General features: G+C 45.5%; 1 protein-coding gene across 1 annotated transcript in view; it reads right to left on the bottom strand.

Moving 5' to 3' along the window:
* Positions 1–12412, bottom strand: part of LOC145355444 (mitogen-activated protein kinase 4-like) — a 116819-nt gene that overhangs the window by 67722 nt on the left and 36685 nt on the right. The window lies entirely within an intron of this gene.

The following is a 12412-nucleotide window of genomic DNA, read 5'->3' as shown; positions in this document are numbered from 1 at the left end:
CAGAAAATCTCCTGTGACTGGACACAGAAATTATCGCTAACAACACAGAAATAAAAGGACAATCAGATTCTAAGATCAGCAAATCAAAATAAACAATAACTAGTTAAAGAAATAGTGATTTACAAAGAACAAAGAACAATGAAAATTACAGCCCAGGAACAGGCCCTTTGGCCCTCCAAGCCTGCACTGACCATGCTGCCCAACTTAACTAAAATCCCCTAACCTTCCGGGGATCATATCCTTCTATTCCCATCCTATTTATGTACTTGTCAAGAGGTCTTTTAAAAGTCACTACCTATCCGCTTCCACCAGCTTCCCCGGCAACGAGTTCCATAGAAACATAGAACATTACAGCACAGTACAGGCCCTTCGGCCCTCGATGTTGCACCGACCAGTGGAACCAATCTAATGACCCTCTAACCTACACTATTCCAATATTATCCTCATGCCTACCCAATGACCATTTGAATGCCCTTAAAGTTGGCGAGTCCACAGCTGCTGCAGGCAGGGCATTCCACACCCTTACTACCCTCTGAGTAAAGAACCTACCCCTGACAGCCATCCTATAATTATCACCCCTCAATTTAAAGCTATGTCCCCTCGTGTTAGCCATCACCATCCAAGGAAAAAGGCTCTCCCTGTCCACCCTATCTAATCCTCTGATCATCTTGGATGCCTCAATTAGGTCACCTCTTAACCTTCTTCTCTCTAACGAAAGCAACCTCAAGTCCCTCAGCCAATCCTCGTAAGACCTTCCCACCATACCAGGCAACATCCTGGTAAACCTCCTCCGCACCCTTTCCAATGCTTCCACATCTTTCTTATAATGTGGCGACCAGAACTGTACGCAATACCCCAAGTGCGGCATATACACCTAGAAGATGAACTGCAGCAAATTGCTAAGCTTCCTTCAAACCGACAAGGTCTACAGGCTAGAAGAACAAGAGCAGCAAAAGCATGGGAACTCCACCACCTGCAAGTTATCCTCCAAGCCAGAGACCATGCCAACTTGGCACTATGTCACCCTTCCTTCACTGTCACTGACTGAAAATCCTGGAACTCCTTTCCTAATAGCACTGTGTGTATGCCTTTGTCACATGGCCGATAGCAGTTGAAGAAGGCTTCTCACTTTCAGGTGCCTAAGAATAATTTGGGATGGGCGACAAATATTGGCTTTGCCAGGAACACTCAAATCCCATAAAAGAATAAAAATATCACACACATTGCCCACAGAACTAAATCCCCGCGTATGTCAGCACTTTCAGGAAGAAGTTTTCAGGAAGAAGTATGTCAGCACTTTCAGGAGAGATGTTTTAATAACAGAGTTGTCGTGATGGGAGACTTCAATTTCCCAAACATCGACTGGAATATCCCTAGGGTAAGGGGTTTGGATGGGGAGGAGTTTGTTAGGAGTGTTCAGGAAGGTTTCCTGACACAGTATGTGGATAAGCCTACGAGGGGAGAGGCTGTACTTGACCTGGTACTGGCGAATGAACCAGGGCAGGTGATGGATCTTTCGGTAGGAGAGCATCTTGGAAATGGTGACCATAACTCTATCTCCTTCACAATTGCATTGGAACGAGATAGGATCAGGCAGGCTAGGAAGGTGTTTGTCTGGGGTAAGGGGAGATACGAAGAAGTCAGGAAGTTACTTGGACAAATAAACTGGAAGGAGGCGTTCTTAGGGAAAAGTACCGAAGGAAGGTGGCAGATATTCAAGGAATGTGTGTCTGGAGCTCTGAATGACAACGTTCCGATGAGACAAGGGGGTTTTGGTAGGTCGCGGGAACCGTGGTGCACAAAGGCTGTGTTGAACCTAGTCAGGAGGAAAGGGAAGGTGTATAAGAGGTTCAGGGAATTAGGAGAGGTTAAAGATCTTGAGGAGTATAAGGACTGTAGGAAGGAACTTAAAAGGGAAATTAGGAGAGCCAGAAGGGGTCATGAGAAGACCTTGGCGGGTAAGATTAAGGAGAATCCCAAGGCCTTCTATAAATATGTGAAAGGTAAAAGGATAAGAAGAGAAGGGATAGGACCTATAAAAGGTGAGGGGGGAAAGGTTTGTGTGGAACCAGAAGAAATGGCAGAGGTGCTTAACGAGTACTTCGCCTCAGTATTCACAGTGGAAGCTGATCTGGGAGATTTTGTTATGGATTTGCAGCAGATGGAAAAGATTGAGTACGTGAATATTAAGGAGGAGGATGTGTTGGAACTTTTGAATCCTATCAAGGTAGATAAGTCGCCTGGACCAGATGGGATGTACCCCAGGATACTGTGGGAGGCGAGGGAAGAGATTGCAGAGCCCCTGGCGATGATCTTTGCGTCGTCAATGGAGACGGGAGAGGTTCCGGAGGATTGGAGGATTGCAGATGTAGTTCCTATTTTCAAGAAAGGGAACAGAGATAGCCCGGGAAATTACCGACCGGTGAGTCTGACCTCTGTGGTTGGTAAGCTGATGGAGAGGCTTCTGAGGGACAAGATTTACAAACATTTGGAGAGGTTTGACATGATCAGGAATAGTCAGCGTGGATTTGTCAAGGGCAGGTCGTGCCTTACGATAATGTGACTTCGATAATGTGACTGAACACATTGACGAAGGAAGTGCCGTGGACGTAGTGTACATGGACTTCAGCAAGGCGTTTGATAAGGTCCCCCATGCAAGACTTCTTGAGAAGATGAGAGGGCATGGGATCCAAGGGCCTTTGGCCTTGTGGATTCAGAACTGGCTTGCCTGCAGAAGGCAGAGAGTGGTTGTGGATGGGGCTTTTTCTGAATGGAGGTCAGTCACCAGCGGAGTGCCTCAAGGATCTGTTCTGGGACCCTTGTTGTTTGTCATTTTCATAAATGACCTGGATGAGGAAGTGGAGGGATGGGTAAGTAAGTTCGCTGATGACACTAAGGTCGGTGGTGTTGTGGATGGTCTGGAAGGATGGCAAAAGTTGCAGCAGGACATAGATAGGATGCAGGACTGGGCGGAGAAGTGGCAGATGGACTTCAACGCGGATAAATGTGTAGTCGTCCATTTTGGCAGAACCAACGGGATGAACGAGTACACTATCAAGGGCAGAAGTCTGAGTAGTGTTGAAGAGCAGAAGGATCTTGGGGTCCAGGTCCACAGGACTCTTAAATCGGCCTCGCAGGTGGAGGAGGTGGTCAAGAAGGCGTATGGTGTACTGGCCTTCATTAATCGAGGGATTGAGTTTAGGAGTCGGGAGGTAATGCTGCAACTTTATAAGACCCTTGTCAGGCCTCATTTAGAGTATTGTGTGCAGTTCTGGTCGCCTCACTCTAGGAAAGATGTAGAAGCTATTGAGAGGGTACAGAGGAGATTTACAAGGATGTTGCCTGGACTGGGAGGCATGCCTTATGAAGTTAGGTTGAGGGAGCTGGGACTCTTTTCCCTGGAGAGACGAAGGTTGAGAGGCGACCTGATAGAAGTTTACAAAATGTTGAGAGGAATAGATAGGGTGGACTCTCAGAGGCTATTTCCCCGGGTTGAAATGGTTGCTACGAGAGGACATAGATTTAAGGTGCAGGGAGGGAAGTTCAGAAGTGATGTTAGGGGTAAGTTTTTCACTCAGAGGGTGGTGAGTGAATGGAATCGGCTGCCGTCAGTGGTGGTGGAGGCGAACTCGCTGGGGTCTTTTAAAAGACTTCTGGATGAGTACATGGGGTTTAATGAGATTGAGGGTTATAGATAGGTCTGTAGGTTAGAACATAGAACATTACAGCGCAGAACAGGCCCTTCGGCCCACGATGTTGCGCTGACCAGTTTTTTAAAAAAAAAACACTGACCCACTAATCTAAACCAATCCCTTTTCATCCATAAACCTATCCATAGATCTCTTAAACGCCCCCAAACTAGGCGCATTTACAACCGCAGCAGGCAGGGCATTTCAATCCCTCACCACCCTCTGGGTAAAGAACCTACCCCTGACATCCGTCCTATAACTACCACCCCTTAATTTAAAGCCATCCCCCCTCGTGCTAGCATTCTCCATTCGAGGAAAAAGGCTATCACTATCCACCCTATCTAAACCTCTAATCATCTTATATGATGGTAGGTGTTGATGTGATCGGTGCAACTCGTGGGCCGAAGGGCCTGTTTGTGCTGTAGTGTTCTATGTTCTATGTTCTAATAGGATTGAAATATTTATTAAGGTTCATAAAGTTCAAAGGGTTAGATCTTGATTTTGTGAGACAGTATAAAACAACAAGAAACTAAATTCAGGAGGGATGTAAAATGGGCTGTCAATTCATTATCATCCAATTTACACTACTGTATAAAGTCAAGATCTACTTTAAATAACTTATTCAAATACCACAGCCTTACGCCAAGTTTTGGTTGACGTGGAAAAGTCGAGATTATAATGTAGCAATCTTTTAACAGCATGGAGGTATCTTCATTCCTCTTTTGTTGCAGTGGTTTCTGGATATGATGATATCAATTTGGATGTACCCTGTTAGTATTTTCTTTCTAGTTGCCTCACCTTTTTGCTGTCTTAAGCTGCCTTATGCTAGATTATTATTATATAAACACTAAGCAAACCTTCTTTGTCCTACCCAAGTGATGTTTATCCCTCTGTTACCCTTGACATTTACAGCTGGATTTGGGACCTGACAGGCTTTGGGACTCCAACATCTGGACTGATTTTGGGTCCCCAAGGCTGTGCTTGCTGGCAGCGAGAGCAGTTTAGTAATCTTCAGGGAGCCAGCCTTCTAAATGGTCACCATCATGTTCGCTGGTGGGCCCTAGATGTTGCAGGTCCAATCAGAGAGCTGTCAGTGCTGTAGCCTCTGCAAACCCATCATGAGAGGTGGATGCTGTGGTAGGTCAGTAACTGTGAAGGTGCTGCAACATGGAGGCACCCTAAATGGGCTACATGGCAGTGAAGAAATACACAAGATCAGGCACTGAGGATCCATTGGGATGAAGGGAAATTCCTTTGTCAGATTTGGCTTGGCCGAGATTGCAGCCTTTCGTTCTTATCAATAGAGCATGGAACCTCCAGCTCCGAAGTCCCAGCCGGTTTTTCAACCCCAGTTAAATCTTGATTCTGTCCTCATTCAAAATTGGCACACACTTGTTTTCCCAGAGTAGTCACTGGGTAGTGATCAGGAGGTGACATATGAACTGTTACTTCTCTTTCCAACTGCAGGGATAATGAGGTTAACTGTCGTGACAGAATCTTTTTGAGCTCAGATCTGATGTTGTCAACACTGCAGTACATGTGCTGATAAAGGGTGCATGATGCGATCTGTTTGCCAAACGCACAGATGGTGAAATCAGAAAGTGAAGTAACTAATATCATTTTCACATGCAGGAAATTGCCACTTAGTAACAACCTGTCAAAATGGATGGTATTTGCATCCAAGATCTCACAAAATCTCACCACTGCGATAATTGTATGTTAAAAAGATGCGGTCAATTGATTTAAACTGCTTGAAGGCCAGACTTTGTCTGCACTCAATGTTTCAAAATTGGTAAATAAAGGAATGTATTTACTGAACAGCCCAAAATTGTCTGCCCAGTCAACCCGTTAAATGCCTTTATTATTGACTCCTGTAGTAATTCCTGACACTATCTGTCTGATACAGCACTGAAATGATCCTCACCGCATGCTCATAGAAATCACAGAAACCCTACAGTACAGAAAGAGGCCATTTGGCTCATCGAATCTGCACTGACCACAATCCCAGCCAGACCCTACCCCCATATCCCAACATATTTTACCCACTAATCCCTCTAACCTACACATCTCAGGACACTAAGGGGCAATTTTATTAGCATGGCCAATCAGCCTAACCCGCACATCTTTGGACTGTGGGAGGAAACCCACCCCGACACAAGGAGAATGCGCAAACTCCACACAGACAGTGACTCAAGTCGGGAATCGAACCCAGGTCCCTGGAGCTGTGAAGCAACAGTGCTAACCACTGCGTTACCGTGCGACACACTCTGCTACCGTGGGAGGTAGTGTACTACTGTGTGACTGTCTGCAACCTTTGACCACAGCAGTTGGCCACATCACCATCCTCCAAAACCTCTTCTGATTTGACTGCACTCGCTTGATTCCATTCTTAACTATCCAGTCTTCGCTTGGTAATCAAGTGCAATGGCTTCTTTTCCAACGCCTGTGATATTAGTTCTGAAGTCCCTCTTTTGTCTTTCCTATTTTGTGTCAACATGGTACCGCTCTGCAACATCATTTGAAAACATAATGTTAAGTTCCATGTATACCCTCATGACACCCAGCTCTACCACACCTTGTCCCATCACTGCCTCTGATTTGTCATGCTTGCTTCTCTGACATCCAGTATCGGATAAACAGAAATTACGCTGAATAAAATATTAAGTGGAACAAAGCCATTCCTCTTGCCCTCCAAACTCCATTCATTAGCCACTGATTTCATCCCCTTCCATGGGCGTTGTCTGAGATTGAACCAGGCCCACGGCAAGCTCAGGATCCTATCTTACCCTGAGCTGAGCTCCTGACCCCCTTACTCCTTCCAAAACCCGCTTACTTCCACCTCCATATGCCCTGCCCTCACTCCACCTACTGCTGAAACTTTTATCCTAGCTTTTGTTACCTTCAGACAATCCCAATGTTCTGCTGGCCAGTCTTCCATTCTCCATACTCCATAACAGTGAGCTTATCGAACACTCTGCTGTCTGCATCCTTCCCTACATCACTCCTGTTCACCCACCATCTCTAAACTCACTGATCTACAGTATCTCAGAGTTTTGTTTTATTCTTTCATGACATGTGGGCACCACTGGCAAGACAACCATTTGTTGTCCGTCCCTAAATGCCCATGAACACAGCGGCTTGTTAAGTTATTTTAGAGGGCATTTCAGCATCAATTACATTGCTGTGGCTCTGGGGTCCCTGTAGGCTAGACCAGATGAGGACGGCAGATTTACTTTCTTAAAGAACATAAATGAACCAGATAGGTGTTTACAACAATCAACAATGGTTTCACGGTGATCATTAGACTTTTAGTTCCAGACTTTTTTTTATTGAATTCAAACTTCACCATCAGCCATGGTGCGATTCAAACCCGGGTCCCCAGAGCATTAGTGATGTTACTGGAATAGTAGTCTAGAGAACCAGGCTAATGTATTGAGGACATGGGTTCAAATCCCACCACAGCATATGGGGCAGCATGGTGGCACAGTGTTTAGCACTGCTGCCTCACAGTGCCAAAGACCAGGATTTGATCCCCGGCTTGGGTCACTGTCAAAAAAAAAAGCACAAATAAAAGATCAGCACAGGAACAGGTCCTTCGGCCCTCCAAGCCTGTGCTGATCATGAAGCCCTAACTAAACTAAAAAAAACCTTTCTTCTGCCCTTTCTCGGTCCGTATCCTCTATTTCCTCCCTATCCATGTACCCATCCAGATGCCTCTTAAATGTTACTAATGTGCCTGCTTTCACCACCTCTTCTGGCAGCGCGTGCCAGGCACCCACCACAAAACGTCTCCCGCACATCTCCCTTAAACCTTCCCCCTCTCACCTTGTACTTTGCCCCCTTGTAATTGACAACTTCTACCCTCGGAAAAAGCCTCTGGCTATCCACTCTGAATATATCTGTGCAGAGTCTGTATGTTCTCCCCATGTCTGCGTGGGTTTCTTCCAGGTGCTCCAATTTCCTCTGAAAGATGTGCTGGTTAGGTGCACTGGTCATGCTAAATTCTCCCTCAGTGTACCCAAACAAGCACCGGAGTGTGGCAACTAGAAGATTTTCACAGTAACTTCACTGCAGTGTTAATGTAATCCTACTTGTGACACTAAAGAAATAAACTTTAAACTTATGGGAGAATTTCAATTCAGTTAGTAAAGTCTGGAATTGAAAGCCAATCTCAGTAGTGGTGACTATCTGGTTCATTAATGTCCTTCAGGGAAGGCGATTTGCCATCTTTACCTGCTCTCACTCACATGTGATTCAGACCCACAGCAATGCGGTTGGCAACCTGGAACCTGGACAGATACAAGAAAGAAAGAGCAAGTATATATGGAGGCAGAAAGACTGAGAAGTAGCCTGATGGGTCTTTCTGAAGTCAGGTGGACAGGCAGTGATCAGAAGTCAGAGCTCTTGATCTTCAATTATGGTAGTGGAGAAAAGCACCATCATGGAGTGGGTTTCTTGCTGTCACAGCAGTGAAGCCTGTCAGTGACAGGATAATAATGAGTTGTTATGAACATAGCAGATGCTAATTGCTGAGCACACTAAATCCTAGTGGGAAACCTGGCTTATTGATCCGTACCCTTTTCTGAAAATGTGAAAAATATCATATTGATCTCAGCAGCAAGAAGTCCAGTAACATTTCTGGGACATAAAAAAAAAGTTAAAAGGTTTATTAACAAGAAAAAAAGAAGAATTAAGCACACAAGGTTACACTCACACAGTTTAAATTAGTCTTATAAAACTTTCCCCCAAAAGACTCCTTACTCCAAACCCACAAGTAAACACCTTACAGCCCAATATTCCTTTACAAATGTTTAACTATAAAAATCCAGTAATATTAACCAAAGCAAAACTATTGTTGCTTTAATAATGATGCAGCAGACAAACAACAAACAACTTCCACTCTGTTGTGGAAATCCAAGAAACTTCAGACCAAGACTGCTTTTTGCAGCGCATGGGAGCAATCTTGCTGACTCGTCACACTGGTCGATCAGCATTGTGAGCTGGTAAGATCGTAATGACACTAGCCGTGAATTACTGGCATAATCAGACTTGCACAAGGCAGGTGTTAATATTTCAATCTGAATTTAAATATTATTAGTGAGCCCCTACGTAATAGTCTGGGCTTACTTGCCTTGACAGCTGCGCCGGTGGAGGATCTGACTGGCGAGGATCATGTATGGTCCCCGGCAACATGGACCAGACGTAATGGCCTCACCGGTGGGACCAGAGCCCATTGAGGCCCCAGGTGGTCTGGGTCAGAGGGGGCAGTGCCCCTTGGGTGGTGCTAGCCTGGGACCCTGTCAGTGCCAGTCTGGCATCCTGGCACTGCACACTAGGCACCCTGGCACTGCGCACCACGCACCAGATAGTGCCAAAGGCTAGGGCTCAAGGGAGCGGGTGGAGCCTAAGGGGAAGGAGTGGGGTCTGCAGGGGAGGCTGCACGTGGGGTGCCTTAATGGGTCTTTTTCTGATTGGTCAGTGACTAGTGGGGTTCCACAGGGATCTGTGCTAGGACCCCAACTGTTCACATTATATATTAATGATTTGGAAGAGGGAACTGAATACATTATCTCCAAATTTGCAGATGATACAAAGTTGGATGGGAGGGTGAGCTGTGAGGAGGATGCAGAGATGCTTCAGTGAGATTTGGAGAGGCTGAGTATGTGGGCATTTGCATGGCATTTGCAATACATTATGAACAAATATGGAGGTTATCCACTTTAGTAGCAATAATAGGAAGACAGGCTACTATTTGAATGGGTGTAAACTGAGAGAGGTAGCTACTCAATGAGATCTTGGAATCCTTGTGCATCAGTTGCTGCAAGTAAGCATACATGTTTTACTGCCTGCTATACGTGTATGCTTACTTGCAGCAACTGATGCACAAGGATTCCAAGATCTCATTGAGTAGCTACCTCTCTCAGTTTACACCCATTCAAATAGTAGCCTGTCTTCCTATTATTGCTACTAAAGTGGATAACCTCCATATTTGTTCATATTGTATTGCAAATGCCCTTTTTACTGCCTGCTATAAGGGCAAATGTTGGCCTTCATAGCAAGAGGGTTTGAGTATAGGGATTGAAATGTTTTGCTGCAATTGTATAGGGCATTGGTGCCTACACCTTGAGTATTGAGTGCAGTTTTGATGTCCTTATCTGAGGAAGGCTTTCCATGCTATAGAGGGAGTACAGTGAAGGTTTACCAGGCTGATTCCTGGGAATGGCAGGTCTGTCATATGAGGAGAGACAAAGTCATTTAGAACTATAATTATTTTGGTAGGAATAACAGATGTGTTGAGTATAGGGCTAACGGGAAGACTTTGAATAGTGTGGAGGAGCAGAGGGATCTAGGTGTATGTGTACATAGATCCCTGAAAGTTGGGAATCAAGTAGATAAGGTTGTTAAGAAGGCATACAGTGTCTTGGCGTTTATTGGTAGGGGGATTGAATTTAGGAGTCGTAGCGTTATGTTGCAACTGTACACAACTCTGATGCGGCCGCACTTGGAGTATTGTGTGCAGTTCTGGTCCCCACATTACAGGAAGGATGTGGAGGCTTTGGAGAGGGTGCAGAGGAGGTTTACCAGGATGTTGCCTGGTATGGAGGGGAGATCCTATGAGGAGAGGCTGAGGGATTTGGGGTTGTTTTCGCTGGAAAGAAGGCGGCTAAGAGGGGATCTTATTGAAACATATAAGATGATTAGAGGTTTAGATAGGGTGGATAGTGATAGCCTTTTTCCTCTGATGGAAAAATCTAGCACGAGGGGGCATGGCTTTAAACTAAGGGGGGGTAGTTATAGGACAGATGTCAGGGGTAGGTTCTTTACCCAGAGGGTGGTGAGGGATTGGAATGCCCTGCCTGCTGCAGTTGTAAATGCGCCTAGTATGGGGGCGTTTAAGAGGTCTGTGGACAGGTTTATGGACGAAAAGGGATTGGTTTAGGTTAGTGGGTCATTGTTGTTGTTTTTTTTTTAACTGGTCGGCGCAACATCGTGGGCCGAAGGGCCTGTTCTGCGCTGTAATGTTCTATGTTCTATGTTCTATATTCACTGAAGTTTAGAGTGAGAGAGGATCTCATATAAAATTCTAACAGGTTAGACAGGGTAGATTCAGAAAGAATGTTCCCAACGGTGGGGGAGTCCAGGACTATGGGTCATTGTTTGAGGATAAGGGATAAACCTTTTAGAACTGAGGTAAGGAGAAATTTCTTCACCCAGAGGGCGATGAATGTGTGGAATTCACTACCACAGAATGTAGTTGAAGTCAAAATGTTGTCTGATTTCAAGAAGAAATCAGATATAGCTCTTGGGGCTAAAGGGGTATGGGAGGAAGAGGGGGAATCAGGATGTTAAATTCCATGATCAGCCACGATCAAAATGAATGCTGGAGCAGGCTCGAAGAGCCAAATGGCCTACTGCTGCTTCTAGTTTCTATGTTTCTGTAGCACACAGATCTGACCATTCAGATAGTAATCTGCCTGCCCATTTTTGTTACTAAAGTGAATAACTTCACATTTATCCACATTATACTGCATCTGCTAATCATTTGTGCACTCATTCAAGTTGTTCAAATCACACTTAGGGATCTCTGCACCCTCCTCATGGGTCACCCTCCCACCCAGCTTTGAGTTATCTGCAAATTTGGAGACACTACATATAATTCCCTTATTTAATCATTAATATATATACTGAATGGCTGGGGTCCTAGCACCCATCCCTGCGATATCCCACTAGTCATTGACTGCCATTTGGAAAAAGACCTGTTTATTCCTACTCTTTGATTCCTGTCTGCCAACCAGTTTTCTCTCCATCTCAATACAGTACCCCCAATCCCATGTGCTTTAATTTTACACACACTCTTATGTGGAACTTTACCAAAAGCCTTCTGAAAGTCCAGGTAAACCACATCCACTGCTCCCCCTCATCAATTCTACTAGTTATATCCTCAAAGAATTCCAGTCAAGGCAATGTCATCAGGAGAGGTTTCAAAGTGATGACGAAAAGGAAGGAGTTAATATTGGAGGGTCCCCCTGAATGATAGTCATGCACCAACTCAAAAATTGTTGGAGGTGAGCATCTTATCAGATGATTCGGGGCAGAAGTTTACAAGAATGATTCTAAATGTCCAGCTAGCGTGAAAATGGGAGGGTTCCTGGTCCATTTTGTGGGCAAGTTTTCACACCCAATTTTAGACATTGAATTATGGGCTAGACCATTTCTAGCTGCTGCAGGCAATGGACTGGGCTTAATTCACCAATCAGGGCTGCAGAGGGAGCTATTGTGCATGTGCTGACCTCTGATGTTGCACATGCGCAATTTCAACAACAGAGGTCTGAAAGACAGGAAACAAGTTGTCAGGTCCTCTGTGGTTGCAAGCAGCCTCACAAAACCTCCACCCCTCCACTGCAATTGTAGGGGCCTGCAGCCAATTGCTAACCCACGCTGCACAGAAATGTAGACTCTGTTGCTCCTCCCCGCTGCCCAGAGCTATCGCGCACCATCCCCCTGATCCAATTGCAGTGCAGAGTGGCCACACCAGTCTTATCATAGACAGAGTGACAACAAGCCCCCCCTCCCTCCATGATCGGTTCTGCCCACTTCTGGCCCAGCCATTTTATGCCCTACCCCTTTAGGACCTACCCCCTCAGGCCTCCATAAGCACTGCCCCACATAAGCCCCTCTCCCGTAGGCCCAGCCCCTTGGCTGTGCCAAGATGCCAGGCTGGC

The sequence above is a fragment of the Carcharhinus amblyrhynchos genome, chromosome 1 (assembly GCF_965287045.1).
Source record: "Carcharhinus amblyrhynchos chromosome 1, sCarAmb.v2.hapA, whole genome shotgun sequence".
In the NCBI taxonomy this organism is placed as follows: domain Eukaryota; kingdom Metazoa; phylum Chordata; class Chondrichthyes; order Carcharhiniformes; family Carcharhinidae; genus Carcharhinus; species Carcharhinus amblyrhynchos.
The sequence above is the reverse complement of the archived record's forward strand: the minus strand, read 5'-3'. Positions and strand labels throughout refer to the sequence as shown.